Source organism: Lissotriton helveticus, chromosome 1_1 (genome assembly GCF_964261635.1).
Source record: "Lissotriton helveticus chromosome 1_1, aLisHel1.1, whole genome shotgun sequence".
NCBI lineage: Eukaryota > Metazoa > Chordata > Amphibia > Caudata > Salamandridae > Lissotriton > Lissotriton helveticus.
The window spans coordinates 436960046-436987150 of NC_136057.1; the positions used below are offsets into that span (position 1 = coordinate 436960046).

The 27105-nt window shown below is 46.3% G+C and overlaps 1 pseudogene; it reads left to right on the forward strand.

The window, feature by feature from the left end:
- LOC144762370 (uncharacterized) overlaps positions 1-26867 on the forward strand; it is a 52840-nt pseudogene extending 25973 nt beyond the window's left edge.
- Positions 26868-27105: the final 238 nt, after the last annotated feature.

Below are 27105 nucleotides of genomic sequence, written 5' to 3' on the forward strand. Positions count from 1 at the left end.
CAATGAGCTTAGGCCCCTGCTCCGCCGCAGGAGCAGCTTGTTTTTATGTGCCTCCGGACTCGGAAATGTGAGGCGGCAGTCGGCGTCCCCGTCAGGCAGGCAGGGGACGCTGGGAGATGTAGTTCTTGGTCGCTCTCCCCTCTCAGCGGCCGCGATTTCCAGCAGCGGCGGCAGGGGTGAGCAAGAGTGTCCACGGGTCTCCCATGGAAAGCAGCCACACAGGTGGATGTTGTACGATGCCCCCAACGAGCTTAGGCCCCCCCATAATATTAAATATACGTGAGGGGGGTCAAACTACACGGAGCCAGTTTATATTCTAAAAGCTTTTTAAAACTTTTATCAAAAATTGTATAAAGAAGATATTGGACCAGATGCTCCTAGCCTGGAGTTCGAGGATATAGGCCGCCAGCTAGTTAATCTGGATAGAGAAATTCTGGATAATTACCTGGTAATAGGTGAAGTTTTGGAAGCACGACAGGAGTTAGCAGTAATAAAGGCTGCGGGCCGGATAGTATCCCGCTTGAAGTTTATAAAAGTATCCAGATTGAGATCGCCCCTATCCTGCTGGATTTATTTAATGGTATAATCTGCTACGGTCAAATCCCAGAATCCTGGAAGGAAACAAATATTATTGTGTTCCATACAAAAGGGAAGCCTAAAGAAAACTCCAGATCGTATCGTCCAATATCCCTCATCAATACGGATACCAAGATCTACGCCAAAGTTCTTGCTAAAAGGCTGGGAAGGGTCATAGGCGGTCTGGTTTCCCCATGGCAGCATGGGTTTATCCCAGTTCGAAGGACAACTGACCATATTAGGTGGGCCATCACGCTTTTCGATGTGCTGGTTGCCACAGGGGAACAGATGCCCATGATCCTCCTAGACACGGAAAAGGCCTTTGACCGCGTCACGTGGAAGTATTTGTGGGGGATATTGGAACAAAGGGGCTTTGGCCCTAAAACAATGAGAGCTATCAAGGCCATGTATTCTGATCCTAAGGCTAGAATTCAGATAATGGGAGGCAGTTCAGAAAATAAGTATATCTCTGGGGGGACACATCAGGGATGTCCCTGTTCACCAATTCTTTTCGCCCTGTACATAGATCCGCTGGTACGGAGAATACTAGGTTGTGACGATGTCAAGCCAGTAGTTTTTAATAGGTTCATGACTAAGCTGTTGGCCTATGCTGACGATCTGGTCATAATCACCCCGTAACCAGACAGGGCTATGACAGTTGTCACATGGATAGCCAGGGAATTAAGACATTGTACGGGGTACCTTCTGAATGAAAGTAAGACCCAGATAATTTGTACTAATAATATCAGAAGGCACGATGATAGAGGCAGTTTTTATGAATGTTATCTGGCAGTATGGTAAAATCAGGCTCTCTACGAAATACCTGTCTCTTCCACAGGAAAAGGGAGGGTGGGCAATTCCAAATATTAGATTTTACGATTGGGCTTGTCTGTTAAGTGAGATGGCAATTTTATTTGCTCCTGCCACAAATCTGTCTGACACCCCATTTGGCAATCAAATTCCTCCTTCCATCTTCGAATTGTTGTTGGGCAGAGAAGCCCTGGGGCTTCTGCTGCGGAAAACTGATAGGCGCTTGTTGTAGTCTTCCTTCCGGTTTACATATTCTGGTGGTACATTCCTTCCCCCCCTTTTTACCATTCCCCTGTTGGTATGTCCCACTAGAGCTTGCCTTAGAATGTTGGCATCTCTCAGGCAGTCTTGGAGAGTGGGTGACAGAATAAAGACTACTCCTACCTTCTCTTGCCTCAGAGTGATCTTCTTTATAACACAGGCGACGAAAACGGCGCAGGGGGCCCAGATATCACCTCCCCTTTCAGTGCTCTCTCCAATCTGTAATCAGGTGCTGTTGTGATGTTCTTGCTGTTAAGCTGACAGTTGAAAGTTCCTGTGGAGATCCATGTTCGACGATTCAGCTGCTAAGAAGTTCATGGAAGTTAAGTCAGCCAGTGCGCAATCCTGTTTGGCTGCAGGAAGCTGTTTACAGGTCTGACGAGCGTGCTCCCCTCATCATTTAGGAGTCATCATTGCGGACCTTATCGGCACTGAGTGCGGGTCTCCTGTTGGGCCCATTCTTCCAGTTCTTGTGGAGATCGTAGCTGTATAGTCATCAGCCGCCAGGGGTAACGTGAGAACATCTGCGCTGCGGCAGCTGTAAGGCTCCGTTCAGCTGATTCATGTCATCGTGTGGTGTGCTGCGGCTTATCCTTCCGACTCCTGCGGCTTCCTCTTCCACGTCTGACGGTATTTCTCCTCTTCGGGGGCCTCAGTGTGCTGCCTTTTGCTACAGGGGTAGTTCCTGTCAGACGAGGCTGATGTTACCTGGTGCATGATGGAGGCTCCTCACTTTATTGGGGTTCCGGTGTGTTCGCCTCTTACGCCCCGGTAGTTAATCCGGTCATAGGCATGCCCTATGCCCCACCCGCCTTTACGGAGATCGTTTGCTAGACGGCCCTGCTGTTCAAGTTTCCTCACGACCCCCTGAAGCGCTCTACCTATGAACCTGTCTATATTGTGGGTCACCTGGTGGTTGGCTGCATTCTTCTATCCGTCAGTAACCACACAAGTAAGACTGTTCTAATTTATCCTTTTCAATTAATTGTTTTTCTGTTAGCCTCTGTGCTTTCCCCTGTTAGGAGAAGTTCCTATTTGGCAAGTTTATTTGGCTGCGCAGCTTATATTCGTATGTCTCCTCCATCTGCAACGCAAGTAAGACTGTTCAGTACGATTTTTACGATCTGCTGGCCCAGGACTTCCTTTCATGTGACTCTGTGCTGCCAATTTTGAGTACTTTCGTGGTGATATGCATATCTGTTGTGGGTGCTGGCAATTTCTCCCATCTTGCTTGTGCTTTGTTCATTGCCATCGGTGATATGCACACCTTCTTTTGTGCCCTTATTAAACCTATCTATACTCTAACCACCTCTGCGTACCCTTTTCCTCCTGTGTGTCACTGCGCTCTTCACGGTGATACACACACCAGTGGACTTCTTTGCTCATCCTATTGAACACTGTCCTGCGTACTGTCCTGTTTCCTACGGTGACACGCACACCATTTGTCTTCAGGGAAGGTCATCTGGCTGTGTGTCTTCATGATGGTCCAACATTAAAACCACTATTTATTATCATTATACACCCTAAGAGCCTTTGTACTTCAGTACGCCCTGTACGTTGTCTATATCTTCATCTACATGCGGTATCGCCTGTGTATAAATCCATGCTAAATGGGACATGTTGACATTCTACTTTAAGTCAATTAACCTGTTATATCCTTATAGAGACTCCTACATCTCATGGTAATTGCCTAATTTTTTTCAACTGTGTTTTCTCAAGTTTCAGGATACCATGCTCTGATTGTATTTACGTCTAATGTTGGGGTGTTTTGACCTTTTGGTACATCATAGTTCAAATCTGCAGTGATATAGTACAATTTGTGACATCCTAATTCAGATAGTATTTACATTGTACTCCAGTACTTCACATACAGTCAGCTTTGTACTGTTAGTACGTCAATAGAGTACTTTATTGTGTTCATATTAAGTGCGCCCCTCCCTCAGTAAAGTGTACATATACTTTATCCACCCCCTTCTGTAGGATTTGTTAGACGCAGTAGGACTTCCTGCCATTGGGTGCCACTGTACCTCTAAGTAAACATACAGTGAGCACTTACATTGTACCTTTTCCTCCGCCTTTAGATTTTAAGGAAGTTTTTCCCTCTCCTTCCTCCATGGCTGCTTCATCCATGAGTCAACCACCCTCATTTTTAAATGATATTGGGGTTCCTGAAATCCATTGGAAGGATTGGATTCACTTATTTGATTCCTACCTTATCGCTATTGGGGGGAAAAAGTTCTCTGCTGTTCGAAAACAACATGTCCTGTTGCACAACCTTGGGGTCCAAGGTAGGAAGATATACGATACCCTACCTGATCCCGAGCTAGAAGATGACGAGGTTGATTTGGATATTTTCAAAATCACTCTTATGAAGTTGGAAAGTCACTTTGGTGACAAAGTAAACGTCGTCCTAGAAAGGCACAAGTTAGGCTGGCACCATTTAAAAAAACTAGGAATAATGCTTGACCCTAATAATGTAGATCAAGAGTATCTGAGTAAGAGAAAGTAATCTTGCATCTGCCTTAACACATTTTGTAGGGTGGGTTTGCAATGCTGTGGAATGTAAAGGATATGCTTTCTAGTATATTTTTAGGAAGCTATTTGACTAAAATTGTACTTGGGTGACCTATGAACAATATCTGTCTTGTTTCTGTAGTAGGGGATCTTTGTGTATAGTCATAATCTAGTGAATAGTTCCGCCCATGTGCGTGGACCCCGTAGCAATCAAAAATAATCTCTCAAATTGTCCTCAGTGCAGTCCTGCATAGACACTTAAGAGAAAATTAAAGACAATAATGCAGCCTATACCTGCAAGGCTACACTGTCCAGTTCTTCCACTAGAAATGCAAAGGATAAACCACCAACATCACATTTAACACAGTCTGCCAAGTTTCACCCATAGAGAAACTTCCCCTTTACAAAATCCTTGGAATGATAGAGAGGAAGGGATGGACAGACAAGCCCCCATAGGCTGCCATTATGTGTCTGGAAAAGGGATACCGTGCCTTTAAGGAACTCTCCAGAGACCCTCGGTATCCCATGATGCACAGCAAACTCCTTTTACTTTCAGTTCTTTTTTCCGGCTCCTGCTAGCAGGACCCTGGAGCATTGAGCTCTCCCTTTATGGGTGTTTTTCAATTGTTTGGCACTTTTAAAGTGGTTAGAGTGTTTCACTCGACGTCTGACTGCTTCTTCTACCTGTTTCTGGAGTTTTTGGCCAGTTTTGCCCATTCTTTTGTCGAATATGCCTGACCTGTTCGATAAGTGTCCTGAGTGTGCCAGGAAGAAGGCAAAGTCAGACCCTCACAGGGTGTGTATCCTCTGTCTCCCTTCCTCTCATGTTCCTGAAGACTGTGAGATTTTCCAACAATTCTCCAGGAGGACCCTGAAGGATAGAGAGAAGACCCGGCTCCAAGGACTGGAGCTCAGGAGACAGCAGGACCAAGGTGGGTCTGGGCATGGAGGGACTTCATCCTCAGCCCGTGCGTTGGCCTCTGGGGGGCTCCCCAGCCAAGATATGGCCAGGAAACGACGCAGATCTCCGTTGACGTTGATAGCCTCGACGTTGGCATCGAGAGGGTTGACCACCATCTGCTCCCCGTCGTCCCAGGGCTCTGGGTCGAAGCGACGTCGCCGTTCGACGTCGAGGGGACTGGCGTCGACACCTCAGACGAGGTCGACGTTGAGGACCGTGTCGACATCAAGATACCGTCGACGTCGGGAACACCGGCGCTCACCGTCAAGGCGACACTGCCGTTCGCCGTCGAGGCCGACGTCGAGGAAGAGAGGCTCGACATCGAGGGATGTGTCGACGTCGAGACGTTCGACGTCGAAAAAGAGGTCGACGTCAAGGAAAGAGAAGTCGAGGTCCAGGGGACGTTCAAGGGACAGGACTATGTCCCAGGACTCGGTAGTCACCCTGTCCTCCGCATTCACGAGCCCACGGTCGCGGCGGCACCGGCGCTCATCTAAGAAGAGATTGGCCTCTAGAACATCAAGGCCTGTGCAAAGGAAGAAGAGAATAGTGGTGCGGTCTGCGGACTCTGATTACTCTCAGACCTACTCGCCTTCTAGGCACAGGATGCCTATGCCTCCTTCGTTGCCTAAGAATCCTCCTCCTCTGTTGCCTAAGGATCCTCCTCCTCGTAATCCTACTCCTCCTCCTCCGCCTCCTCTGCCTCCTCCGCCTCCTCCGCCTCATCTTCCTCCTCCTCCTCCACCACCTCTTCCTCCATGGTGGGCATCTTTGCCGCGCCTTCCATCGCCGCCTACGTGGCCTCCACAACCTAGGCTTCCGGTTCCCCTCCAGTACGGCCAGTGGATGGCCCTAGGCCTAGGAGATCAAGGTCACAGTCCAGGAGGAGACACCATTCAAGGAGTGACCGTCGCTCTTCAACGCGGTCAAGACACCGTCACCGGAGGGACAGGTCCAGGTCCCATCACAAGGACTCTTCCAGTGCTCGGGACTACTCACCCACCTTATCGGATTCACCACTTACGAGGGTGTCACCGGTGGATGACATTGTGTTGTTCCAAGAGGTGTTGTTGAGAGGGGCGGCGAAGCTGGGAATTATGCTGACAGTCCCCACACCTTCTACGTCAGTGATTTTCGAGACCCTGCACAAGAAGCAGTTGTCTTGTCCCTTGTTGCCCTTGGTGCCAGGGCTGGAGGAGCCGGCTATGGAGCTCTTCCTGACTCCGGCATTGACGAAATCTGCTCCTTCCCGACTGCAGAAAAAATACAGAGCCCCAGACTCCGATCCGGCGTTCCTTAGATCTGACCCGGAGCCGGATTCAGTGATCATCACGGCGGCTAGGAAGCAGCACGCTACTGCCCCGTCCCCTATGGTGCCTCCGGACAAGGAGAGCTGTATGATGGATTCCGCGGGAAGGAAGGTGTGTGGTACGGCAGCAACATCAATGAAAGCCGCTAGTGCTACGGCTCTCCTGGGTCAGTATGACCAGTCCTCATGGGACTCCTTACAACAGTTTCTGAAGCACCTTCCTAGGGACAAGAGGGAGGACTTTCAGGAAATCAGCAACGAGGGCATGATGGTATCCAACCAGGTGATCAGCTCGGCTGCAGATTCCTCTCTCCTGGCGGCTCACGGCTACTGCCACGGGATTATTCTTAGGCGTCATGCCTGGTTGCGCCTGACTTCTCTAAAACCGTTGGCGCAGCAGAGAGTCGCCAACCTGCCGTTCTCTGGTGCTACGCTATTTGGAAAGCATGCAGAAGAGGAGATGGCCCGCATGAAGGCAGAGGCTTAAACCCTGACGCCCGTCGGGTTAGAAAAGCCGCAAGAGAAGAAGACCTTCCGCCCCTTCCAGAGACGTTTTGGTGCCCAGGGTAGAGGGCAAGGCCGTCAAGCTGGGCAGCAGCAACACCAGCAGCAGCAGTACCAGCGGCGTCCATTCCAGAAACGCCAGAGGGGTAGAGGCGGCCAGCAGTTCTCCTCGATGCCTAAAGGCCCGGCCGCGCCTAGGTCCTGAGGTGCTACTTCTCCCTCGTTCGTTACCTGCTCCGGTGGGGGGAAGCATACAAAATTACTTGGCAGAGTGGAGAAAAATTACTCAGGACAAGTGGGTGCTGAATATTGTTTGCAATGGATACAGTCTTTGTTTCACCAGCCCGCCTCCAGCGATTCCACCGGTTTGCTCGCAGTTCCAACTGTGCGAGCTTCAGGTGGAGGCGGCTACCCTGTTAAGAAAAAGGGCAATAGAAGACGTCCCTTTATCTCAAAGGGGAAAGGGTCTTTGCTCTCGGTTCTTCCTCGTGCGCAAGAAGGACAAGAACGAGTTCAGGCCCATTCTGGATTTGTGACAAGCAAACAAATGGATTCGCAGAGAAAAGTTTTGCATCAGATTGCACCACATTTATCCTCAGCTGCAAAGGGGAGACTGGCTTTGCACAATAGATATGCAAGATGCGTAATTCCATGTGCCCATTGCACGGAAACACCGGATGTTCCTGCGATTTCTGGTCGGCACCAATCACTATCAGTGCACCGTACTACCGTTTGGACTGAAGTCTGCACCCAGGAAGTTTTCCAAATGCATGGCAGTGGTGGCAGCGCACCTGAGAAAGAACAAGGTGTTTGTCTACCCGTACCTGGACGACTGGTTGATCAAAGCCTCCACCTTCCAGGAAGCGCAACTGCACTTCAACAAGACGGCTGTTCTGTTGAGCCAGCTGGGGTTGCACATAAACATGTCCAAGTCTGTTCCCATGCCTGTCCAGTGCCTTCAGTACTTGGGAGCCTCCATTGATACTCTATCAGCAAGCGTGTCTCCTTCGGAGGAGAGACGCTTATCGATCCTTCGGAAGGCTCAGGCTCTCACAGCTGTTCCATCTACAACAGCGAGGACGGTGTCTTCTCTACTGGGGTCGATGGCCTCTTGCATCTTCCTCACGCCACACGCATGCCTACATATGAGGCTGTTGCAGGAATGTCTGGAGGATCAGTGGGACCAGAGGCGGGGGAGCTGGGACGACAGGATCAAGCTGTCTCTCCACGCTCAACAGTCCCTGAGATGGTAGTGCTCCGCAGAGAATCTTCTCAAGGGGGTTCCATTCCACAAGGGCATTCCCACTCAGACTGTGGTCACGAAGCTTCTCTCTACGGCTGGGGAACGCATTCAGACCATCTACATATCCAGGGAACGTGGTCCCCGACGGAATCCACGTATCACATCAATTTCCTGGAATTAAGAGCTGTTCACTTGGCACTGAAGGCCTTTCATCCGTCCTTCCAGACCAACTCCTTGCTTGTGCATACGGACAAAATTACCACAATGTATTACCTCAACAAGCAGGGGGGCTTGAGATCGCGCACCCTGTCACAGGAAGCGCAGGCGATCTGGCACTGGCTACTTGCCAGAGGACTGACGATAACGGCTACCCATCTGCCTGGTGTGTAGAATGCTCAGGCGGACACACTCAGCAGACTGGTGCAAGAAAACCACGAGTGGGTTTTAAACGACGAAGTGCTAGGAGACACCTTCGACAGGTAGGGCACTCCGGACGTAGATCTGTTCGCCACCGCCAAAAATAGAAAATGACGAGACTTCGCCTCCAGGTATTACCAACCGGGGACTCTGGGGAATGCGCTATGGATCAGCTTGTCGAACAGCTTTCTGTACGCTTTTCCACCCATTCCCCTGATTCTGGCGGTGCTCATCAAGCTGTCTCAGTCCAGAGCACAGATGATCCTCATTGCTCCGGAGTGGCCCCGACAGTGGTGGTTCACGGACCTGCTTCACCGGTCTATCCTACCCCACATGCAGCCGCCATGTCGGCCGGACCTTCTCACGAAGTTCGGGGGGCAGATGGTGCACACAAACCTCTCATCGTTGAGTTTGGCAGCATGGCTCCTGAGATAGTGCAATATGGACACCTGAATCTGCCTAAAGGATTGCATGAACATTCTCAAGGAAGCTAAGCGGCCTTCCACTAGGACGTCTTATGCCTACAAGAGGAAGAGGTTCTGCATCTGGTGTACTTCCAAAAACTATGATCCGACGACCTGCAAGGAAGATGTTGTCCTTCAATATCTCTTGCATTTGGCTCAGTCCGGCCTTAATTTTCAATCTATTAAGGTTCACCTCGCAGCGTTAACTACGTACAGGAAATGTCCCTCACAGACTTCCTTCTTCTAGGTCCCTGTGATTAAGGATTTTTTGGAAGGATTGAAGAAAGTGTTTCCTCTTGTTCGGAGTCCTAGCCTTCCTGGGATTTGAATGTGGTGCTGTCCAGATTGATGAAGGATCCTTTTGAACCCATTCATAAGGCTTTACTGCAGCACTTATCGTGGAAGGCGGCTTTCCTTGTGGCCATTACATTGGCCGAGGGGTGAGTAAATGTAAATGTAGTATACTTGTATAGTGCACAAATCGACCCCAGCTGGGGTATCTCTGCGCTTGTACGCATACCGCTGTGAAACCCTTCCTGACTTTTCCCTGTGAAGTGCCAACTCCTGGGCACCCCCAAGGTGAAGCCGGGCATCCTAGCGTTGTTGGGGCCGTTGTGGAGATTAAGCAAGCTATTGCCCAGAGTTGCAGAGTGGGACCCATGATTAGACTAGGCACCGAGGCGAGAATTATCAGGTCCGAGGAAATTGAGCCCAAGACCCGCCAAGGCGGGAATTGAACCCTGGTCCCGGGCTAGACCTCTGCATCAGGGTCTGCCGCTCTAACCATTGAGCCATACTTCTCCACGCGTGAGATTCAGGCATTGTGTTGTCAAGAACCTTATACTGTTTTTCATGCTGCTAAGGTTGTGATGCGTACTCACCCTAAGTTCCTTCCTAAGGTGATCTCTGATTTTCAGGTTAATCAGTCTGTAACTTTACCTACGTTTTTCCAGAATCCTTCCACTCCAGCGGAAAGATCTCTTCATTCCCTGGATGTGAGAAGGGTATTGAAATTCTATCTGGATAAGACCAAGGATATTCGTAGGTCAGACCAACTGTTTGTCAACTATGGGTTGGTCAGGACTGGTCTTGCTACCTCGAAGCAATCCATCTCTAGGTGGATTGTGTCCTGTGTCCAATTATGTTACTAGAAGGCTAATAAGACCTTAGGAGGTAAGCCTAAGGCACATTCCACCAGGGGCAAAGCGGCTACAACGGCTTTGCTTCGTAATGTTCCCATTGCAGAGATCTGCTGGGCTGCCACTTGGAAGTCGGTCCATACCTTTGCTAAGCATTACTGTCTGGACTCGGATGCCAGAGCAGATGCTCATGTTGGGCAGACTTCGTTAAGAAATCGGTTTGCACAGTAGTAGTGTTGTCTTTTTCTCCACCACCGGTAAGATTGTTGGGATGGGCTTGCCATTCTATTCACTAGATTATGACTATACACAGAGATCCCCTACTACAGAAGGAGTAGTTTCTTACCTGTAACTCCAGTTCTGTAGTAGGGGTATCTCTGTTATAGTCATAAGCGCCCGCCGTCCTCCCCGGTGGAGAAAATGGTACTGTAATGTATGCTACAGGCCTTTCTTTATACACCTTCAAAAAGAACTGAAAGTAAAAGGAGTTTGCTGTGCATCATTGGGATACCGAGGGTCTCTAGAGAGTTCCTTAAAAGCACGGTATCCCTTTTCCAGACACATAATGGCAGCCTATGGGGGCTTGTCTGTCCATCCCTTCCTCTCTATCATTCCAAGGATTTTGTGAAGGGGAAGTTTCTCTATGGGTGAAACTTGGCAGACTGTGTTAAATGTGATGTTGGTGGTTTATCCTTTGCATTTCTAGTTGAAGTACTGGACAGTGTAGCCTTGCAGGTATAGGCTGTATTATTGTCTTTAATTTTCTCTTAAGTGTCTATGCAGGACTGCACTGAGGACAATTTAAGAGATTATTTTTGATTGCTCTGGGGTCCACGCACATGGGCGGGACTATTCACTAGATTATGACTATAACAGAGATACCCCTACTACAGAATTGGAGTTACAGATAAGAAACTACTCCTTACTCTTGTTTGCTCTTTACGTCACTGTATTTTGCCAGTGCGGATGCCTTGTTTTTCTTCCCTTCCCCTTTTCCTCCATCACGGTGTTGCAGGTTCTCTTGGTTGTATGCTGTTCCACTATGACTCTCCTGACATCATCTTTTTCTTTTATTACATTAGCGAAGGGAGATGTGTTGTAATCTTCCTTCCGGTTTACATATTCTGGTGGTACATTCCTTCCCACCCTTTTTACCCTTCCCCTGTTGTTATGTCCCACTAGAGCACGGGTACTCATAGTACGGCCCGCGGGCCGGTGGTGGCCCGGCAAGCCTTCCGTGGCGGCCCGCGGACCATGAGACATCCTACCCGGGTTTTCAGAGTGTCTGCAAACACTCTGCTGCTCTGTGGGGGCCTGCCGATTCAATCGAGTGAGGCCAGAGTGGAGCTGCAGGGGCGCTAAGAGGAGGAGAATTCAAATGCAAATGGTCTGTGAAGTGCTGTGAAGTGCTCGGGTGGGGGCTGTGTGTCTGTGCGCGCTGGGGAAGCTGGCTGGGGAAGCTGTCTCAGCCCGTGACAGAGGGAGAGGGAGGGAAAGGGAGACCTAGAAATGGAGACAGAGAAAGGTACGAGAGCGACCGAGGGAGATGGAGTGAGGGAAGGGTATCCTAACCACGGAGATGCCTGTGTCCTAGCTGCATTGCTCTCTCCTCCTGTGAAGTGCTGTGAAGTGCTAGGGTGGGGGCTGTGTGTCTGTGCGCGCTGGGGAAGCTGGCTGGGGAAGCTGTCTCAGCCTGGTGACATACAGGCAGGATTAGATGACAGAGGGTGACAGAGGGAGGTACAGGGACAGAGACAGAGGGAGGGAGGGAAAGGGAGGGAAGACAGAGACAGAGGGAGAGGGAGGGAAAGGGAGACCGAGAAATGGAGACTGAGAAAGGGAGGAGGGCGATCGAGGGAGATGGAGTGAGGGAGATGGAGTGAGGGAAGGGGAGTGAGGGAAGGGGAGTGAGGGAAGGGGAGTGAGGGAAGGGGAGTGAGGGAAGGGGAGGGAGGGAAGGCAAAGGAGTGAGGGAAGGGGAGTGAGGGAAGGGGAGTGAGGGAAGGGTAGTGAGGGAAGGGAGTGAGGGAAGGGAGTGAGGGAAGGGAAGAGACTGAGGGAAGGGGAGGGAGGGAGGGAGGGAAGGGAGTGAGGGAAGGGAGTGAGGGAAGGGGGTGAGGGGAGGGGGTGAGGAAGGGGAGTGAGGAAGGGGAGTGAGGAAGGGGAGTGAGGAAGGGGAGTGAGGAAGGGGAGTGAGGAAGGGGAGTGAGGAAGGGAAGTGAGGAAGGGGAGTGAGGAAGGGGAGGGAGGAAGGGGAGGGAGGGAGGGAGGGAGAGAGGGGAGGGAGAGAGGGTGAGGGAAGGGGAGTGAGGGAGGGAGAGAGGGTGAGGGAAGGGGAGTGAGGGAGGGAGAGGGAATAGGGGGAAGGAGAGAGGGAGAGGGAGTGATACAGTCAGAGTGAGTGAGACAGAGGGAGACTGGGGAGGGGGAGAGGGAGATAGAGGGATGGAGGGAGGGAGGCAGAGAGAGAGAGAGAGAGAGAGAGAGAGATAGGGGGAGGGAGAGGGAAAGAGAGAGAGGTGTGTATGCCAGGTCTTGTAGCTCAGTGGACGAAGGCGTCTGCTGCAGGGACCTGTGTTCAACCTCATGGTCACAGTTTTTTTGTTGCTCTAGCCACGCCCCCTCCCCCACTGATCCCGCCCCCACCGGTGCGGCCCTCGGACACATACCACACTGTAACTTTGGCCCCCGAGAGAAAGTTTGTGAGTACCCATGCACTAGAGCTTGCCTTAGAATGTTGGCATCTCTCAGGCAGTCTTGGAGAGTGGGTGACAGAATAAAGAATACTCCTACCTTCTCTTGCCTCAGAGTGATCTTCTTTATAACAGCGATATTATAAGAAAATGCGGTATAAGGTTTTAGATAGTGTCTGGGACATCTGGAAGCTAGTGCAAAGTTCAATGGCAATTCCGAAAATTAGCTACTATTCACCACTATGGAACTCCAGTATTTTTCCGCAATTTAGTAACGACAGGATCGGGAGATTCTGAGAGCAGCAAGGAATTAAAAGATTAGGCGATATCTTTGAAGGAGATAGCCTGATGAGGTTTGATACTATTCAGCAGTAATTTGGCATCCCGGCTAACCAAGGCTTCAAATTCTTGCAGATCTATAAAACTCTAATGGGTATTAGACCACGGATTTCCTCAGGGTGCAGAATTAATATGATGGATTATTTATTAGGTGGTGGAACTAAGATCAAAATGGTATATAGGTCCCTATTATCAGGGATTGTAGTGTAGCTCCTATTTTCCCAATAGGCTCTGCGCATTGGAATAGTACCTACAGCAGTAAAGGCCTAGGCCAGACGTTAACTAGGTCTACTACTGTCGATGCTAGACTTAATTTTTGGGTTTGCCAGCTAAGCTCAGAGTTCGCTAGAAACTTTCTCGAATGTTCAAGGAAGGATTAACTTCCCTGATTAGACAAGAAGGGATTTAGTTTCTGACAACCATAGAACATGACAACTTTGCTCTCCCCTAATCAAGAGTCAATCTCAAGAGTCGTGTGAGCACAAGGCAATTATTTTACTCAGTCAGTACGTGCATTCTTAGTCTCATCAGAATGTAGAGAAAAGGAAGAGACGGGCGTGTTCAATAAAAGATGTTATTTATTGATCAGTCTCTTTTCTCGTACAAGAGAAATGGATCGATATTATTGCAATACTTATAGTTAAGTAAAGTGCATACATTAGAAGCAATAGTATAAAATAATACTGTAAAAACATTGATATGGTTTCTGAGCCATATGATGTTTTAAAATGATTAAAATATATTTACATACACATATACATTTGACTAAACGTACTCAACTGGTGTTTCTAAATACGCCTACCCCGTGTACCTGACCTAAGTCTAATACGTGGGCGGGAATAGAAAGTTACAGTTTAAGTTAAGTTTGTTTTTGCCAAGTGAATAACTAAAGAATTCTCTAGGAGGGGTTATTCAGTTCTGTACCTGGAAGTTAGGATGAGTGAGGAATGGTATCTCTTTCTCTGCTCTCGATATTCCAGGCTGCCTGCGAGGGCTACCCGGAAGCGCCGGTGCTGGGTCTCTCGGCTTGAGATAGCAGCGCGTCTCTCAGCGCGTCAGGAAGGCGGGGCTGCTGCCTGCGGGGTCTGCTTCTGCTCTCGGCATCGGCAAGTATGGCTGCTCCGTCTTGTCACCACGCGTGTGTTTGCATAGGGCAAGGTCGGCAATATTTATACCTTAAAGGTGCCGGGATTGACGTAAGGATGGACATAGGTACGTCAATAAAGATGTCATACGACTTGCTCGTTAGCACATTCTTTACTAAAGTTCTCTGTGAAATCAAAACAATGGCCGCACGGATTATCCAGGTTGTCATAGGTTTGATTTGTTATGAGAACGTCGTATGCCTTATCAGGGGCTGGAGGAATGTCGCTTGTCTAATTAGATCTCAAGCGTTATGACCTAATCAGATAACACGTTCCTGTGCCGTAGTGTGACTGCGTCAGATAACGGTATCTGCATCATGGGGGATTTCTTGCCTCATGGGCTGACTGTTAGTTGACTAGCTAGGTAGTTTAACCAGAATAGGGTCAGGAATAGGGGGATCGATTCAGAACCTATAGAAATACACGACACCCACTCCACGCTAACTATGGTCATATCTACTAATCTATGCATAGTATAACATAGTACAACATACTATAGAGTATAGTGTATACCTTACCACCCCAAAATACATAAATGCATTTTGAAATTTTCAAATATACTGAAAAATTGCAGTCATATATATAGTATGCACTTAAGCTATGAATTAAATGCAAAAGTAAACATGCATTGTTATGCATTATTGCTTTTTGGTATATGAGAAATACACATGAAATGGCTCTTAATATGGCTATACAGAAAAAAAGTCGAAACCATTTCATCACATAAAATATATTGTGAACATACCAGCGGGCAGCTAAAGTCTATATAAAGTCTATAAAGTATCTAAAAAAATAGAAATCTTAGTTCTCTAGGAATAGTTTCTTACTTTAAGCAGAAGATCAGTGTCCCGGTGAAAAAATATATAGAAAAATATTTTAGGGGCTTGCTGAAAAAAGTTGCTGTCCGTGAACTGGATTGTAATTGTTCATGTGACTTTATTTTTAAAGTTGAAGGCCGAATTCAGGGAACGCCGTGTGCGAGTTTACTCAAAAGTCTCTATTTCTGTTCCGGAGAGAACATCATATCATTCAGGCTTTCGAAAAAACTGTCAACAGCTTCATGGGAAAGTTCCTCTAAGTCGGAAATAGGGGTAACCATGCATTCGTGCGCATGATTGTCTCCATTGACATTCTGATTTGCATTGCTGACAGAAGGTCGTACCTGTTCGATGCTGCTTTCATCTTGAACTTCACTACTCTTCAATCGCAGTGGTGAAGATTCCAGGAATGCCGTCATCAGAATTGGCAGCCTTTGAGGGCAGCACAGTGCGTGAACCTTGGTAGGAACCAGCAGTGTATCTGCATCCACCGGCGCATCCGATTGTAGCGTCAGACAGGTGTCTAACACGCATTCTTCTCCGCATAGCAGACACCTTAGTACAGGTAAAACACACCTTTGCCACATTGGTCGAAATGATAGAAACCAAGTCATGTTCAGGTCTCTAAGCCGGGAGAGTCCCAGGATTTTTGATATCCGGTCCCGGTATCCAATGGCTAGGATCGTATCTTCCATTGTCGCGAGAGTTTGATCTGTGACATGGGTTGCCATAACGAAAAATAAGGACTAGGAATAGGATTCCTGCAATTAGTCCCAGGATCAGGGGAAGTCCGCCAAAAATCGAATGGACGAAATCTGGAAAAATACCCAGTATGGCTTTGAATGGTGTTAATGCCATCGAAAATACTGTCTTAAATACCTTTGAGACCCCAGTGGTATCAGAAATATTTAAGATTTCGCTTAGGATTTCCGCGAAATGTACGGGGGAATTAGTTGATAGTAATGTATGTATCTCTGCAGTCGTCCTTGCGACTTGTAGATCATACGTTTCTTTTGATGACGTGAGCCTTGTAGGCGTCTGAAGAAGCACTGTTTTCATTCTGCTTAAAGTGTCTATTCGAATAGAAGTAATTTTCAAACCGGGCCATGCCCTTGCCTCCCTGTCTGGAAAGGAGCTGGGGAACAAAGAACGTCCACAGCACTTGACCTTCGCTGTCGTAGTGACGAGATAAGGAGTCCCGGGCATAAGACTACAGCATCTGCGGTCTACAATAAGAATGTAACTCCCATTATAGAGTCTTTGAAAGAATGGTTCTATTTCAGTTGCAGGTGCGCCTTGCTGGTGACATGAAAGGTTGTATGAATTCCCTTCACAGGCTCCGTGCAAACTAATACCGTTACATAGAAGCGTGCCGCTTAGTGACATAGCACAATTGTTGCCACTAAGAAACACTTTCTGTCCTTTATTACTGATACATGCATGTGAATAGGGCAGGTTCCAAGTTGTTTTAAGGTACCCCTTTCCCAATTTCTCGTACATGCCAGCCTGTATATATTTTTGGCAGTATTGAAACCTGAAGGTTGAGATTGGAATATTTATGATTCCGTGGATTATCCATTCACTGACAGGTCGTTCTGACATTGTCATTGGTAATCTTTCTAGTTTTTCAATGCTCAAGATTGTATAATCAGCACCCTTCTGCGCCATACCGATTTGTCTATCAGTAAGGTTAAAGATTTGGAATAGTGACGTTGTGTTGATTAAACGCCAAGGCACGTAGCCTGAACGCAGATTTTGTAACGTCCAGCCAAGCTGTACAATAGAACGCAATTGTGACTGACCATGTTGTAATAACAGTAAGTCTTGCGATAATATATCGATTGCTGAAGACACAATGCTGTCCAATGAAAAAATTCTGGAGGACAGAGTCATTAACCCATTGTCCACTACAGAAAGTGATTTTTCCAAATTAATACGGTCAATTTCCCGTATTCTTTCTGCTGTCTCAATTTGAGTAACCTTCCAGGCCTCATTGTATGCTGCGTATACAGAGGCTGCTATGAAACGCTTTTGACGCTGTTTGCGTGGTCCCAGTATGAAATCACGCAAGTCAGCACCATCAGTAAGTAAAGTTAGGTGTTGCTTAATTTCAGGCAGTGTGGAAGTTTGAAGCCATTGAAGGCATAATTTGCCCACACTGTAGGTTGTTATTATCCCTGGGTGATGTCTTTGGGGATATCTAGGGTCTGGCCTGGTCATTTTGAAACCCTGTGTTTTATTCAGGAATCTATCTTGACAGTTATTTGTATCTGTGGGCCAGATCAACCATTGTTTCCAATCAGGATGTGTTCTGTTTTGGTTAAGTATATGGTTTATGTCTATTTCTTCATCTGTATCAGAGTTATTGCTAAACATTGTTGGCTTTGGAATAGACAGGTTATTTAAATCTTTGATTTTGGCTAAGCCAAGACAGGTGGTTTGTTGGACAGTGTCATTTAAAAATATCATTTGTTCTGGGATCATGCAGGCTCTAAACAAAGCTTCTAAACCCTGTACTTGCCATTCTTTCGTCCCCCAAACACTTTTCAAATCAACATTTTTGTCCCAATAATCAAATCCAAAAGTATTCATTTTTTCAAAGAATGAGTCAGAATAAATCAATTTTGTGTTGGTTATCATGGTTTTGGTCCCTGTCTTGTTTGACAATTTAAAATAAAATGTTTCCGCATTACTTGTGTTAAAACCTGAAAAATATGAATATTTGCCATACACGGTTCTTGAGCTCCCTTTTGGAGGTGTAGCACAATGTTCCCATTGATTAAAATTTAAAACATTTCTAGGTTGTGCAGACTTATGCAAGAAATGGTTACCATAATGGTTATAGCAGTACATGCTGTCATAATTTGTAGAACCCTGCAAATAATCATGTTTTGTAAATTTAGCAGACATTACTAAGTCAGACATCATATTGTTAATACTTTCAAAGTCCCAATCATCAGCAAATGAGTTTGGTTTTGCAAAGTCACTCAAGGAGATCTTGATTTGGTGTGGATATTTCAGGATCTCGACCGGACCATAAATTTCATAGTCAGTGTTGTCCCAGGCTACCCCACCAGGTATTGGAATTGCTGTGAAGTTGGCTGAAGAAAGTTCTGAAGAAAGTTCTCGTTTCTCGACGTGTGAAGATGTGTGTGGTTTGAGCACCAAGTTGATGTTCTGACTTGCTGTGTCCATTTTAGCATATTTTCCCTCAATGAAGCGTCCCAAGGTAAATACCATGATGAGCCAAAGTATGAGGATAAATGCACCAAAACCCACCCAAAATTCAATCCATGGAGAAATCAGATATGTTTCTTTTAGTTGTTTCAAAAGTTCCTTTGCTTTGTCTTTAAAGGATTTTGGTGATGGCTGTGTCTTTTGTTCACTGAAGCCGTCAGAGGAATCATCGAAGTTGATGAAGTAACCAGATGCAGTTCTATCAATTGTTCCAATTGGTTCAGGATTTTTGTTTCTTGCATTTTCACTTGGTACTTCAGTATAGATTGGTGTGTCTCTGCTAAATGTTTTTATTTGGGGTTTCAGAGGTCTGAGTTCTATTGCATTGTTGCATAGTCCTTGTTGTTCTTCTGTAGGCGTTTCGAAAGTGATGAGCCTCTTTGTTAGGACCTCTGTACTGGTAGCAAACCTTGGTGTTCTGCTACTTCTTGGGAGTCCACTTGGCCTACTGTTTGTTATCGGCCACATGTTGTGGTTTTACCAGGTCGATGGATACAACTCGGTTCTCCTTTTTTCCAGCAAGTGGCGGTAGTACAACTGATCTTGTCCCGTTGACAGACAAGACAGGAACTGCTTTTCTGTAAGAAGGCCCAAATTCCTTCTTTACCGCGATCTTCTCCCTGACTAGATCCCCGACTTTTGGAATCCAGACAGGTCTTGCTGGGACAGGTGGTGAATCTTCAGTGGTCGTTGGCTGTTGTTTCAACTGTATGTTGCTCAGGTCTTTTCTTGTTTTGTTTAAGTCCTGCAAAATAGCCAAACGGTCTTTGACATCAAAGCTTTTTTCTGTTACCACTGAAGTCTGACTATCAAGGTCAGAGATCAACATCCTAGTTCCGAATAATAATTCGTACGGACTGAATCCCTTCAGAGAATTTCTTGGCAAGTTATTTAGACTACGTTGGACACTTATTAGATGTTTGACCCACCCAGCTCCCGAACCTAATATCCTTTCTATTATAGATTGCTTTCTGTCTTGGTTTTTTCTTTACACCATCCCATACCCTCAGGAAGGAAGTGAGAAGATTCCCGCTGGGCTGTGCTCATTTGGCCATTCTTTCCCCCCCCCAGGCTGGATTGCCTGAGAAAAAGAAAAAAATGGTCGAACGTAGCATGCTCTTAGCGTATATGCCATTTAGACTCGCAAATCTTGTATAACAGTCCGGACGTCAGCCGAGTGCTGTGGATCTACATTATAAGTGGGAACTAGCCTGTATATGTTAATCGCAAGCCATTCTTTTTGCTGGTAATATTATCTGCCTTGATACGACGAGGTATTAAACTGCTTCTCTCCCCACTGCGATCTCTGTTGCAGTTTGGGCAGTTTTTTACAAACATGGTGTAGTGCAGGCTCATGCCTGGCCACCAGTACCGTGATTGTAATTCTTCCAGAGAATCTTTTAATTTATGGTGTCTGAGACCCTCGCCCATGTGTGCGTCTGCGATTAACAAGTTTCTCCTGTCCATGTTTGGAATCACTCTATCCCCCACTCCAGGGATTCGAGCAAAAGGAATGGAGTTTGCATCTATGATGTATGTGTAATTGAGTGGATAGTTGATCGGTAACGCTGAGCAGTCGCCTTTTGATGACGTTTTCACCGCCAGCAATGTTTCGCCGTCAATGCATTTTAATGTACGCTTTTTCCGATCTACGGGAGCCGGTTTACTGGCTGCCGTTGCGGCTGTTTCAGCCAATGAATTCCCTACAACGTGAACGCCATCACGCTGGTGACTCAGTGAGTGTGTCACGTGAGTCTTTGGTAGTTCTTTTTTCAAAAGAGCTACCTGTTCCCAGAGCAGTCTCTGCTTTATTGGTGCATCCGTGTCATCTTTGTAACCGTTCTGAATCCAGGTCTGCAAATCCTTGTTATATGCTTTGACGCAGAAATATGAATCTGACACTATAAGTGTCGGGAATTCGCGATCCGCATTATCTAGCGCCATTTTCAAAGCTAATATTTCAGTTTGTAGTTCTGAATTAGTTTCTACTGAGTGTGATTTTGTTAATAGAGGTCTTAGTTTACCTCCGTGCCACACTTCTTTTGTAATCTCACATGTGGGATTGTATGCATGTTCTCCCCAAACGGAGGGTTGAGCATGTCCGTCTGTATAGATTACACAGGCGTAATGTCGTAGAGGCAGAATGTCGATTGGCAGAGGATACGTCTTTTCATATTTTAGATTTTTCAATTCTTCTAGTTCTTAAAAGACTGTCAACCAGGCAATACTTGATAATTCATATCCTCCGTACTGGATTTTCAGATGGGCAATTCTGGATTTTTTGAAGTTGAATTCGTAACCCTCTGCAGCGAAACCAAGTATTATGGTGTTCACTCTTTTCAAGTGAGTCTCCAAGTCATCATCTGTTAAGTAAATGTCATTGACATAAGATAATGCTTCATCATCATATTGTTGTAGTAATTCTGTTACTCTCGCTGAGAATACCCCCGGGCTATTCTTGTACCCCTGGGCTAACCGACAGAATTGTTTTTGAGTGCCATTTACTGAGAATGCAGTTAAATATCTGCTCTCTGGTGCTATGTTTTGACAAAAGAATCCGTTGGAGATGTCCAAGGTTGTTTTGTATTTTTTGCGCACTATGTTATTCATTAGTGCAGCACTGTGTGAGTTTTGCACTGCAAAAGTTTTGCAACATGTGTTAAGGTGTCGGTAATCCAAAACTAGACGGTACGAATTGTCTGGTTTGGAGACCGGAAACAAAGGATTGTTCATTTGTGAGGTGCAAGTTTCAATCACCCCCTGGTATTCTAGCTGATCTAGTATTTCATTTACTTGTTTTTTAGCTTCTTGCTTAATTGGGTACTGCCTTTGTGCAGTAGGTTGTGATTTTAACTGGATTTTGTGAGGAGGAGAATCCTCATCCCATCCTACATGATTTTTATATAAAGCAGGTGCTAAGGCCACTGCCCACTTTCTAGCAAGTGTGTATTTTTTATGAATCGGTATTTGATTCGAGAAGGCAGGCATAATTACTTCTTCGCCATGAGGGCACTCCCTGACAAACTCTGGTGGCCAGTCTTTTTCAGCTAGAAGGATGTCATAGCCTTTGGAGAGGTTATCCCAAAATAGTCCCCTTATTTTCCTAGTCTTATCTCCCTCTATACGTAATGTTATCTCGTATATCTTGTGGGGCTTGCTAACTCTGGTGTCTGCAGTTTCCACTTGAAGATATTCATTCGTGTCCACTGTCTCCAGATGATTCATAAGGACTTTGCGAGCTATGCTCACCTCTGCTGCGCTGTCTAGCATTGTCTGAGCCCACTCTCCGTTTTTCAGTTGTGTCCTCAGTATTCTCGGCATTGTTAACTACCTTGATACTGGCTACCTTCTTTTTGGGAAATTGTAATTTCTTTTTCAGTTGAGCAGGTTCCTTGTCTTTGGACTTGGCGTGCTCTTCTGATCGTCCTCTTCTTTCCGATTTCTGCGAGGAATTCTGAAAAGATTGAGAGGGACGTGTATCAATGTCTTGATATCTATCAGGTTTTTTAATATTATCCCTATTTCTAAGGTTATATCTATTCCCAGAGGGTTCACTCTGGGGTGACCTTTGTCTCGGGTTTGGAGATTTCTCTCTTCGCCTAGGAGACCTTCCTCTGGACTGGAATTTCTTTTCTTTAGGATTGGATTGTTTGTTTCCATCCCAGTTCTTTTTTGGTGAATTATTATTATTAAAAAATATTTTTTCTGGACTTGTAGTCAGTTGCGGTTTTACTGGTATTCCACCTAGACTATCTCTGCCTAGTTCTTCATAGGATTTTTCTATGATTCTGGCAATTTCAGCTGGTTGGTCTGCTATATCTGTCTCTTTTAACCTCTGGCGGATCGCCACGTTTGCTGCTTCACCCTTTATATTGGCTAGTAATATAGCCGAGACCTGCTTGAAGTCTTTTAGTAATTTCATACCAAGAGTTAAAGCAGGTTCTGGACCGTATTCATCTTGAATTTGTTTTAGCATATCTGGTATTACCGAAATGGATGGAACACCGTGCGTTTTTGTGTAGATGGAAGCAAAGACTGTACCCCAAGTGTCACAGTCCTCAATGTGTGGTGCGATTCCCATTGGGAGACATATAGTCAGAATCCTGTGTTTTTCCAATGGGGTGGTGTCAGGAAACACCGCCTCTATTTGGGTAATTTTCTGTGCCAACCAGAATGGTATTTGTTCCCGTTTAGCTGGAACTTTACCTAGGCAGGATTGGATGTTCTGTGGTGTAATTTTATTTGTGTTCCCCTGGTGAGGGGTCAGCTGTGGAAGTTTAATCGCTGGCTGAATTGTTGAAGTCCGCATTACATACTGAACTAATTGTCTGTGAATTTTTAGTAGTTGTTTTAGCTGTATTAGCAGCTCTGCTGCAGGCATTCTTTCGATGTCTGGATATGGTGTGTATCCGGCTAGGACCGGCCACGCTGCTCCTGGTCTTCCTAAAGGACCGAGCCTTGTAATGTGATTATTATGTTTTAGGGCGCCATCAAATAAGAGCAAATGCTCTTGGAATTTGAGTGGTACTTCCACCTCCTCGAAAGGAGTGTACTCATTAGGAGGTTCCTCTACTTTGTAATAGTGGAAGTACTTTGTTATAGTATTAGCTGCTGGAAAATGTATCCATGTATAGTATACCTCTGTCTGCCGATATTCGTGTGCCTCGATTACGAATATGACTGTGCCACCTCTAGGTGTCAGTCCATTTTCTATAAGTTTTAAGGTTATAGATCTCCTTTTGGCGACCGGAATGAGTATTATATCCGCGTCTGCTGCTTGCATGGTAGCATCAGCATCTGCTATTTCAGTAGCTAATCTAGTAACCTCTCGTTCTTCATCGCTGTTCATTTTGCTGACAGGATGGTATTATGTTTATTTGTAGATCAGGTTTCTTTATGGAAACAGAGATTAGATGCACAATATTTTGGAACTGTTTTATCCTTCAACGTTGACTAGACCAAGAACCATACATAGGAGTTCCCTCCTGCGAGGTTTTGGAGGATATTATAACCTTTCACCCACTCCAGACGTCTTTGGAGTATTTGGGAAAAGGGGTCTGAGTGAGAAAGCACGACTGAGTTACTCTAAATGTCTTACGTTAGTTTTATCGCCCTTTCCAAACGCGTTGGGCGCCATGTAGTGTAGCTCCTATTTTCCCAGTAGGCTCTGCGCATTGGAATAGTACCTACAGCAGTAAAGGCCTTGGCCAGACGTTAACTAGGTCTACTACTGTCGATGCTAGACTTAATTTTTGGGTTTGCCAGCTAAGCTCAGAGTTCGCTAGAAACTTTCTCGAATGTTCAAGGAAGGATTAACTTCCCTGATTAGACAAGAAGGGATTTAGTTTCTGACAACCATAGAACATGACAACTTTGCTCTCCCCTAATCAAGAGTCAATCTCAAGAGTCGTGTGAGCACAAGGCAATTATTTTACTCAGTCAGTACGTGCATTCTTAGTCTCATCAGAATGTAGAGAAAAGGAAGAGACGGGCGTGTTCAATAAAAGATGTTATTTATTGATCAGTCTCTTTTCTCGTACAAGAGAAATGGATCGAAATTATTGCAATACTTATAGTTAAGTAAAGTGCATACATTAGAAGCAATAGTATAAAATAATACTGTAAAAACATTGATATGGTTTCTGAGCCATATGATGTTTTAAAATGATTAAAATATATTTACATACACATATACATTTGACTAAACGTACTCAACTGGTGTTTCTAAATACGCCTACCCCGTGTACCTGACCTAAGTCTAATACGTGGGCGGGAATAGAAAGTTACAGTTTAAGTTAAGTTTGTTTTTGCCAAGTGAATAACTAAAGAATTCTCTAGGAGGGGTTATTCAGTTCTGTACCTGGAAGTTAGGATGAGTGAGGAATGGTATCTCTTTCTCTGCTCTCGATATTCCAGGCTGCCTGCGAGGGCTACCCGGAAGCGCCGGTGCTGGGTCTCTCGGCTTGAGATAGCAGCGCGTCTCTCAGCGCGTCAGGAAGGCGGGGCTGCTGCCTGCGGGGTCTGCTTCTGCTCTCGGCATCGGCAAGTATGGCTGCTCCGTCTTGTCACCACGCGTGTGTTTGCATAGGGCAAGGTCGGCAATATTTATACCTTAAAGGTGCCGGGATTGACGTAAGGATGGACATAGGTACGTCAATAAAGATGTCATACGACTTGCTCGTTAGCACATTCTTTACTAAAGTTCTCTGTGAAATCAAAACAATGGCCGCACGGATTATCCAGGTTGTCATAGGTTTGATTTGTTATGAGAACGTCGTATGCCTTATCAGGGGCTGGAGGAATGTCGCTTGTCTAATTAGATCTCAAGCGTTATGACCTAATCAGATAACACGTTCCTGTGCCGTAGTGTGACTGCGTCAGATAACGGTATCTGCATCATGGGGGATTTCTTGCCTCATGGGCTGACTGTTAGTTGACTAGCTAGGTAGTTTAACCAGAATAGGGTCAGGAATAGGGGGATCGATTCAGAACCTATAGAAATACACGACAGGATCCAAGATGATTTGGAAAAATTTGAAGCCTCCTGGGCGAATAACCTCGTGGATCCGGATAATGATATAGATAAAGCACTGCAACTAGCTGGGAAACTCTTCCGCTCCACGAATCTGAGAGCCCAACACTATCAGACCCTTTTTAACTTATACTTTACACCAGCCAAATTATATGTTTGGGGTAAAAGGGAGGATGATAGATGTCCGAGGTGTCTGGAAGGGCCCGCTAACCTACTACATATGTTCCATCAATGTGACAAATTAAGCTCAATTCGAGGGGAAATTGAGAAGTTTTGGGATAGGCTGCTAGGTGTTAAGACCAACCTATCCCCTACCCTGATGATAATAGGAACTGATAGCAATTTGGGGCTCAACAAGGAGGAGTAAGCCTTTGTTTTTATATCTGTGGCGGTCCTCCAGATATTGATTGTGGCAGGTTGGAAAGATACTGTAGCACCATCCTTCCAGATGTGGTTGGCTAGACTCCTTGGGATTCATAATATCAAATCCTCCTTATATATGCCTATGGGTAGGAAAATGAGGGAATTGGGGCTGAATATCTGGGCCCCTATCAAGGGGTGGAGCGACTCCCGCTTATAAAAGTGTCCTGAACAGTTGGGCTGGCAGCGAGTGGAAGAGGGTTTTTATTCTTCATTGACCTCTGAAGGGTGTCTGATATTTATTTTCACTCCTGCAAAGAGATATTAGTCTAGTATTACTCGGTAGTAATGAAATATTTCCTATTTTTTAACAGTTTTTTTTTTTAGAAAGGCATATCCTAGTTTATATATTGTATGATTGTATATGTTTTAAATCTGTGTATATTGGATTTTTAACAATATTGCAATGTAAAGTATATTTATTGTTGACTGTACCAGGTATTTTATTTTTATACATAAAAAAATAAAAAAAGATCTCCTACAGTGAATCTGTCCTTGCGGGGAGGCTAGCTCCCTCTAGAGCTGTGTGGATCCAGTGTTGTGTAGACCCCCAATTAGCGCTGAAAGATTCTTCACCGGTACTGGTAGCTGTGGGTGCATTTATTTGTGTCTGGAGCAGCTTTAAACCTCAGGATTGGCTGCCATGTTGAAGTCAGGCACCAAGAGGTGCGGGGATCCCCCCCCCACGGGGCCCCCAGATGCCATCATCGCCCAGTGTGAGCTTCTTGCTAAACCACCGTTTGCCCCCCTGGTAGATTCTTAGTCTCTGTTAGCCCCGTCGGTACTTGCAAGATGTCGAAGCTAACTGTAGCTCACGTGGCCTCCATCTTGAAGTCAGGCATCGGCCTCCATGTGTTTCCCCCCAGGCTCCCTCTGGACCAGGGGGGCTCCTCAATGTCCCCTTGGTGCAACAGCTGCCTATCAGTCATTTCTCCAGCCTGGGGCCGACGGGGCTCAAGGAGCCAGAAGTGATCCCCATCTGTTGCGCCTCTCATGCAGAGTCGGAGCTCTCACCCTGCCTCCTGGAGGTGGGGCTTACCCGTTTTCGGCACCTCTGGTGGCTCCACGGTTTTCCACTGGCTGCTTCCCTCCTCGGGGCCTTCCCGTTGCACCCCCGGCTTCAGCGAGCTTCCGCAGACCTGACGATTCTGGTTCCTTTTTGCCAGCTCCCCCGTGACTTCTCGCCACCTCCTTTATCTCCGACATCTCTCGGTGTTGCTCATGTCAGGGATTCTCCTCCACTCGTACTGTTAGGTGACTTTTTGCATGTGCTTGCCACGGAGCCTCAGCGGTTCAGGTCTGCTCAGCCAACTTGGCTGGCCACGCCCCGATATCTCTGTTTTGAGGCATTCCGAAATTGTGCAAGAGGATGTTTTGCTTTTTCGGGAGGACGGAGTACATTTATCTTTATTGGGCAATGGATTTTACCTTCTGGAGTTGCACCTCAAAATTGCTCAGCTTTTGGGTGGGAGGTTGTGGGATTGACAATGGGTAGGGTTATCATGGTTTGTTTTTGGTGGGGGAGGAAAACACCTGTGGGCTTTCCTGTTTCGCCGGCTAGAAGGCATTTGTTGGATGGGAGGGGGACCAAAAGGCAGAGAAATGAGAGATCAGGGATATTGCTTAACGACCAAAGGGATGGAGTTGCAAGGGTAATAACGGAAGGTGGAGAGCAGGTCAGAGGGGTACAATATATTGGGTACAAGGTTCGGAGTGGGCAGGA